Below are 9,237 nucleotides of genomic sequence, written 5' to 3'. Positions count from 1 at the left end.
AGATAAGCTTTATTAATGTGAAATCAGTTTATTACTACAATATATATATAATGAAACAAGCTTAATTTGAAAAATACAATGAACTATTTCAGGTGTACCTTACTTAGAGGAAATTTTCCAGTGTGGCTCAAACTGGGAATGAACTGACAAATTGAACATGTTGATTAACTTGCCAGCTACGTTGAGATTTTCTTTATTTAACTCTGGCAAAAGAGCAAGGCAACATCACTCTCCAAAACCTTTCAATTAACGTTTACATAAGAAAAACATACAGTAGGTTGGATGAGTTTGCAGCTAACAAGATATTCACCTCAGGATTGCAAACTAGTACATTAAACATTATGCTGTATATGAAATGACTGTTAGAGTTTGATGTCCAGAAAGAGCGTCTGGCATCAACTTGTTCCTCTCTAGCAGTCATTTTTTCCTCTTCACTTCTACGTGAGGAACATTATTTACAGAAACATACTGCCAAGGCAAACTTTTGTGTGAATTTCACTGCCTATCTTTCAAATCAAATCAGATTTATTTGTATAGCGCCAAATCATAACAAAGTTACATCAAGGCACATTACATGAAGAGCAGGTCTAGACCAAACTCTTTCCATCTATACTTTTATTGTTTTCTTTCCTTTTCAATTTGGTTTAGCTTCTGATTTCTGAACTGTGGTTCCCCCGAATAATGCACTTAATTTTTTTTCCTGAATAGCATAGCATAATTTTCATCAAATAAAAAAAAAACAAACCCAAAACAAAAACACATAAAACCTGAGATGCACAGATACAGACGTATTGGTCAGTCATCAAAAAACTTGTTATAGAAGTAAAGATCACTATGCCTTTAGCCATAGCAATTTAGTATTAACTTTATTTCAACCTAAGGGAGGATGATTTCCAATCATATGCTGGTTTTTCTTTATTATAAATGTGAGCTATATTTTCTGTCCATCAAAAAATGAGCCTTGATATGCAATGATTATCAATACATTATCAGTCATGGCCACCTTGTGAACTATATTCATGGCTATGAATTGGCAACGTAACACAGTCATTATTCATCACTTATCCCAGAAAATGATTGCATCAATCAGGGGCCTCCTCCTCTAAACATGAATTTGCCCATGAGTTTCTCACAGCTCTCTGCTGGAATTTTGGACCACTCTCTTTTTGCAAAACTACTTCAGTTCACTAGCAAGAACCACAAATATATTTGAGTATTTAATGATTTCAGTAGATATTGAACTTAAAGGAAAGGTGTTGGAGAATTGGTGGAGGGTGATATCTGGTCTGGCAGGGTGGTGTGGTTGGGCAGGAGAAGAGGCGGGGTTCTGTGTCAGCTGGACTCTGCCTGAGCCGGACACCTACCACCCAGAACATAGAATTATATGAGGGAGAGGAATACACTGCATTGAGTGGGAGGGGATGAGGTTAGGAGGATTAGGATGCGGATGAAAGGATGAAGGCATGGATGGGTAAGGATGAGGAGGGCGGAAGACAAGGGTAAGGGAGGGTGGGTTGAGAAATAAGACAAACAGAGCAGGAAGTGGTTTAAGTATGGTATAAGTAGGTTTGACAGGTAATTAGGGGTCTGGTTGAAGCATGGTTGAGCCCAAGTTAACCAGCTAACTACTAAGTCTTTCAAATTTGCCTTCTCTGCAAATATGTTCTATTCAGGTATGGACTCATTGACAGTCATTTCAGGACTATCAAACACTATGTCTTTAAACATTATTGAATGCTTTTTGAAGTGTGCTTTGGGTCATCATCCTGCTGGCAGACCCACAAACCCATGACCCATCTTTCTGACACAGGCCCTGCGGTCGTCAGATTTCATGATTCCATTCACACAGCCAAGGCATCCAGTGCCAGAAAAAGCAAAGCAACCTCAAAACATCTGTGAACCTTCAAAATGTTCTTTTCTTTGAAGGACTCATTTTGTTTTCTGTAAACAGTGCCATCATGTGCTTCACCTAAAAGCTCCGTTTTGGTCTTATTTGTTCAGGTATGTCTTCAGGGGGGTCCTCCTGGTTGTCCTACTATCATAGTTTTCATGTGATGTCACGCTATTGTGGAAATGCCCCCCTGGAGGGCAAAAGACGCTACTTCCTCTGCCAGCTAGCTATGTTTTTTTTTTTTTACTAGTTTTGGATTAACTTTTTACCAAAATGCAGAATAGTTGCTGTGATATTGGCTGCACAAATGGATGAAAGGACAAGCCATGGCTGTGCTTCTACAGCATCGCATCTGAGAAAGAAAACCCAGAGAGGAGGAAATTGTGGATATGCCACTTAAGAAGAGCCTCTGTCCCTGGGGTGGGCAACCATCGATGTAGACGTGTCTTTGCAGCAAACATTTCATCAACATTTCATCAACAGCTCTAACGTTAGTCAACACTGGGTGTTTTAATTATCATACTGTCAGTCATTACGCATTTACGTATTCGCTCTGACATGCTTCGCTTAAGTGGACCTATGCGCCCAACGCCAATGGCCTTGGTAGTTAGCGGTTAGCTAACACTAGTTGATAGCGTTGAGGAGAAGGTTCATTTTCTGTCTGAAGAGATAACAGATGTTAGAAGCAAGGAGGGTTTACCAGTTTGAACGCAGTGTAAATATGGTGAAAGTTCAGATGATATTGTTCGTTAACCATCGCCGAATTAGAGGTCTGGCAGAGGCTTTCCTTTAACGGCTGGAATAGAGCGACAGATGCCGTGTATGGCAAGTATCCAAAACTCTAAATATGTGTGGCTTGAAACGGTTTGGAAATTGACAAGTTTGCGTTGTTGTTCTCTGGCGTTTCAGGTGTTATCCGTCATCTTTCACTCGGTTTTTTGCCTTCCAGGGGTCAGTGCAAGTCAGGTGACTGAAAACTATGAGTAGTATCCTGCTTCATTCACTTAGTCACAGATGGTGTGAGCCGACACGGTTGTATGATGTGCCTGCAGGTCAGCTTGAATTTGTTCCAAGTTGTTTCTTCTTCTGTTAACTTCTTCTCCTGTTCCACAATTTTTGCCCTCAAATCCTCAGACAACTCTGTCAACTCCCCTCCATGTGCACGGTGGTCCGCGTAGACACACATCATAAAGATTGAGTTCACCCTTCTCCCTTGTAACTGGTTACAAGTGTGATTTCCATATTGCCATCATCTGTTACCTGCCTCAGGTGAGGTAAATGTCTAATTCCAGGTCCATCACTTGCTTGAACTTCAAGCACAGTTTATTTCTGTGTTGAAAAAGGTTAGGCTTGGCCTTTTTTCTCTCCTGTATTGTTTTGCTTAATGCAAACAAAAGAAACAAACGAATGAATGCATTGGTAATTGTAATGATTTTCTCGGAGAAGTAATGCATTATGTAACAAAAGTGTAAGTTTGCCAATGTTTTTGTTCATGGCTGTATATCCAATATTTAACTTATTTTTGGCTGATTTTGGTCTTTAGCAACTCCTCGGGGAAATATCTTTCTCTTTAGTTGATAAATGCTCCATTTCACCACCGGTAAGTCTCTCTCTCTGACAGTCTGTGTTTTTTCACTGAAAATAGCTGCTCTGGCTGAAAACATCATTATGAGTCAACCTGAATAGTAAAGCTGTAGGCCAAACACAATGAACTGAAACTTGATACAACAGCTCTGTATTACTGAGGCTACTTCAATACTGAAGTGATAAGTCATCACTATGAGCGATTTCGCTCTCTCAGTGGCATATTGCCATCCCATTGTCAGTGAAACAAAAATGAACTTCCCGACATCCAGCTTTAGGATAACACATTTTTTTCACTAGACTGTGTGCTTACAGATTCTGTACAACAGGGCTGATGTGCAAATTTCACATTACCCATTGTCAGAAAGGCTATGATTATGAAAATAAAACCTAGGCTTAAAATTGGATAAACGTTAAAATGAATGCAAGCATATTCGGTACATTCGGTTCTTTGCAATATTATAGCCTTCCTAGCTTTCAACATTGCAGTACATTTAATTGTGTTGTATTTGTTGTTGATTTTAATTAATTAACAAGAACAGAATGACATTACTGAACACATTTAAGTTGTCTTGCTTATCAAGGATGCCTCATCATCAAGTCCCAATAAAAAAAAAAAAAAAAAAAAAATCAATTTCTTGGTAGATAAAGTATGAATAACAGCGATCAATACACACATGCCACTTCAACCTCTTCTAATATAGCAAGAAAACACTGAATGCATGAATAAATAGTGGATGAATGTATTTGATGAGGACTTTAATAGTCTGTATTCTCTTCCCTTTATGTGGACATTGGTACAATGGGTGGGAAAGGATTTTCAGCGGTTTTCAAAGCATGCATGACAGATGAGGAAAGAATGCAAAGATAAACCAAACATAAATGGCACATTAAGTACATTCCTTTGTTTGAGGGCAATAATCAAGATATCAGCCATCTTCAGATGTGTTTTTGATTCTAACTGGGGTCAGATCTTTGAGGTTATAGGAGTAGCTCCACATTTTGAGAAGTATGCTTCTTTGCTTTCTTGCCAGGAGTTTAGTTGCGTGATACCACTCACAGTTTTCGGTGAAGCAGCTCCAGCCAGCAACCTGTTAGCTCAGCTTATCGTAGAGGATATTTTGCAAAACACCTCAGCTGGCTCTGCATCTCCTCTAAAACTCAAATATTCAAATTAATCACATTACTTAACTAATATATTACATTACATAAGACATATATTTCGGGCAATCATTTTGCTGTCTCCTACTTTGTTGAGCTCAAAGTACAGTATTTTCAACCACCCCTGGGGAAGCTGTTGGACCAAAGGGGTTCGACCTCTTTCATATATAGTGCTTTTTATGGGAACATGCTTGACCCTTACTGATCAATATTTTAGGTTATTGCTCCTTGTGTCACTCGTCAGCTCCCAAGATGACTAGGATGTGATCATACCATGTGTGTGTGCGTGTGTAGGGGGCTTGAGTTAAAGTGAACCAGTCAGCAGGCCCATCTTATTCCCTGTCAGGCCTCAAGAAAGTGGAACTCAAATCCAGGAAAGCAAGTGGCAACTTGGGTCGAATGGAACATGTTGCAAATGGTGTTAAAAGCATGTACTTGCTGGCCTCCGCTCTGAATAATTAATGTGAAGAAGCCCACAAAAATGATCCCTGTTTCCTCTTTGATTCTTCCCTGGTGGAAGATGGCATGAATTAGTAACATGGATCAAACTGCTGTGTTAGTGCAGATCAAGTATTTGTAAAGAAGCTGAAAGGACTATATACAAGAGATGTCCTATGAGATAATGTGGATGTGTCTTGTATGTTCCCTGTGTGATAAAATTTTAATGTAGACTAGAGCAATTCTATCAGATCACTATTATGAATTAGTTATCTGAACACAAGGCCTATCTTTAGTTAGATATGTCTTCAAGAGTTTTGAATCCGGGAAGCTGTCTTTATAAAGTTTATCATGAAGTATTGGGAATAAAAACAAAACAAAACAAAACAAAAAAAAAACAAAACAAAAAAACAAAACACAAAACTTCAGGAGAATCTACTTCAATTTAATTTAAGGCTGGCGAGTAAATTAGATCATTTCAAACCAATTTAGTCTCATATTTTTGGTTTGCTTAAGATAATTGGATTAAACTATCCATTTGTGTGGTCTCCTCTGATCTTCCTTCAACCAGGACATCTTTACTGGTGTGGTACATCTAAAATGGCAGTTAGGGGCTGCAGTGCTTTCAGACTTCACAGTAGCATCCATTTTAAGCAGTCCCTACTGAATTGGAGAGATTGGTCAGGAATGATTTCTTAAGAGTAAGCCATGTTACAAAAAGAAACCATTCAGTCATTAGTCTGCTATAAAACTCTACTCATAAATTCAAAAGAGGAGCAAAACGCTTCATGGGAAAACTGCAGAACCTGCAGAAAACCAAACATATATTTAGTTGCATGATGCTCTTGGTGTCTGTAGCAAGACCTGGTCCAGCATAAAACATCTGCAGAGCTTTAGTGAGCAGTGAGCTAGCATCTCCTTGGTGCAACCAGGACACTGAAATAATATCATTAAAGCTCGATGTGATATGAGCGATTGTAACATTCTGCTCTATTGCAGCTGCTTATCTGCTTGACTTGCTGTTTGCTGCATGTGGCATGCACACATAGCACGTGGATTACATTTATAATGCACTCTTCAATGTTTTTCTCCTGCATTTACTTGTAAGGACTGGTCCTCACATTTGTTCTTTTCAACCCAGCCTTGAGGGAAAGGCAAGTAGAACATTTATTCCTCATCAAGATGTAACAGCTAGCTGCCTGTCTGTCTCCTTATCTTTGGCTTTCAGCATGTCTTGTTTTATCATTTGCATACTCAACTGTAACTCTGCTTGATCATCTCTCCATCTCTGCACCTTATCACTTTTAAGAGAACATTGGCTTACTTAAACATAGTAATGGTGTAATTATTTAGTCTTTTACTTTGGTCTGTGGTTAAAATGTATTAATCCCCTCACCTAATGTGTTTGGCACAGATGCACTAAAACTAATCCATTCATAGGTGCAAGTATCAAACACTTCTACCCACAAATGTTACACACAAAAATATGCAGTATGCAAGTGTGTAAGTAACTACAGGGACCATACTAGCTGGTCTTTTGCTTGCAGGAATGTGCAATATGTGAGGATAATAAAATAATTTCTTAACAGTCATCAGAGAAAACAACAATATCAAAGAAGCGATCCAGGATAAGATTAATGCAACGAATGTTGATAGTTATGTGGGATCAAACCTGTCATTACCCCTGGGACAAGCCTTTATTTCAAGAACTGAGAGAAAATGCTGGTGTATTTAAAGCATTTAGATTTATAAGGTAATGCTGAAGAGCATGTCACAACTTGTTGTTTACATGCATAGTGAGTGTCCATTGAGGCATCGTTGCACAACAACCTTAAATTGTCCTTCAAAATCAATGTCCCTGAAACATCAAAGAATGTTTAACCAATGATGTCGACCTGCAAGTTCATGCGAAAGGGATCATAACACAATAAGTCTCATTCAGCAGCATAATGTTGTTTCAGCTCAAATCTGCAGTCACTTTGGGACCTGCTCTGTATCAAAATAACAGCCACTGTTCAAATAAACCCAACACACAAGCCCGGACCTGATGTTTCTGACATTCACAGGCAAGAGCTATTCTCATGAAGATAAATTTTTCTTTTTTTTCCCTTCTGAGAAATCTAATATTAAACAAGTATTTATCAAGGATTATAATAGCTGTTCCGGCTCGCAAGAGTTATATGATCACTTGCCTTTTTTTTTTTTTCATCCGAGGTTAAATGATTAAATAGAGAAAAAACAGGAGTGAGTATTTTATTAAATTCAGCAGAATTACTTCTTTATTTCTTCACAATAGCATGGATAGGCTCAACTTTGACTTACCTGCCCCTGAATCCTACTGCTGGATGAGCCTAGCAGGGATGCCTGAGCAGAAGTAACTCAACCTTGGCTATAGTTCGTTGTCAACACATACATACACTCACCCTCTCAGTTAAATGCATGTGCCCACAAAAAGAAACACACAAGCTTGCATAAACAAACACACATGGTGTTCTAACCGCAAGTACACATCCACACATAAATTATTTATGCATGTAGAGAGGGAGATGAAGAGTGTTCACTTAAAGCAGTGCAGTGAAAGATGCACTGTGCATGTTCAACTCAACATACAGCTGGTGCTCCAGAGAGGGGAGAGAGAACTGAATAAGAAATCCTCTTTTTATTCCCTGAATGTAAGCAGTATGTTTGGATAAGAATAGAACTGCACGACTCTGAAATAGCACCTTTTTACTGCACATCTGTTTACTTTGAAAGTCTATTTCTTGCATTCTTACACTTGACTTGGTGACTTCATCACTTCCCTCGGGGCACAGAATATGTAAGTGAGTCAAGACACTCAACAGGATATCTCTCTGCACGCAAGCAGCAACTGGTAAAGGGAGGGTCTCCATTTGACCATGGACCACGCAGTCTTATCTGTGATCTGGTCTGGGCATATCTCAAAGCTGCTCAAAAAATATTTAGTTAGTGTAGAGTCCAAAATAATTACTGTGATAAGTGTGTGGGCCAAGTAGTTAAGTATTTAAATTTTGAATTTGCCTGAAAATAGCATGTTTTTAGATTTCCCTAACCACCAAATTAATCTGGTAATAAAAACAAAAAAAAAAAAAAAAAAAATATATATATATATATATATATATATATATATATATATAAACAGCAAAGTCAGCATGTTCTTATACCAGCTAATTTAGAAACAGAATCAATTTAGTTTAGAAGCATATAATTTCACATGTACAAAGATGATAAGAAAAAAAATATCAAAACATTAAAATGGTTCAATAGGCCTGCTCACCTACTTAAAGGGAAATGTATACAGGACATATTGAAAATGGGATAATGGCTGCATTTGGAGCTATGGTTTGGTGGGCTCCTTGTAAATTTTGCAGCAACGGCAGGTAGGGTTGGGCGATAAAACGATAACAATAGTTATCGTGAAATAACTTTTCTTCGATAGAAATATAAGACATTGTCGATTAGCTCATTCCGTCCATGTTTTGACAGACAACACAAACAGCCAATGATAATGAGAATAGCGTCGTGACGAGACAGTCACACAACTGGAATAAAGTTACAGCCCCGTCAGGCTAGGTTGACACACACATAGAGAGAGTAGGTGATGGAGCTCATGCTCATGTTTTGACCACCGGTACTTTTGTTGTGGGAGCGAAAAACATGAAAATGGCAGAAAATGTTAACACAAAGAAGACACCCCAACGGACACAGACGAGGAGAAGAAGAGGTCCAAGGAATTCAGAAGTGTGGGGATATTGTGGCTATTTAAAGTCTCACAAGAAGCAGAGTAGCGTGCACAGCAAATTGTGTCAAATTTTTGACTGGTCAGAATTGAGACTTTTTTATTTTTTGTTACCTATTTTATTTTTTTGTAATTGACCAAAGAATTTAGTTGTTGATTTTTTTTTTTGTTTTCCTGTAACACTTGAAGCTTCTGACTGGTCAGAATAAAGATTTAAAGTTTATTATATAATCATTTTATTTATTTGAAATACAGTTCTACAAGGTCTGTAGTACATTTCATATGTTTAACTTCTGACAGAAAAACAATATTTCAACCAATATTAATGTGGTATCTTCACATCTCACATAGGAATAAAAAGCAACGTTTTTTGTGTTTCCTCTGGACTCTTTTTCAGCAGTGGCGG

The sequence above is a fragment of the Echeneis naucrates genome, chromosome 21 (assembly GCF_900963305.1).
Source record: "Echeneis naucrates chromosome 21, fEcheNa1.1, whole genome shotgun sequence".
Lineage (NCBI taxonomy): Eukaryota > Metazoa > Chordata > Actinopteri > Carangiformes > Echeneidae > Echeneis > Echeneis naucrates.
This window is presented reverse-complemented; position numbering follows the sequence as displayed.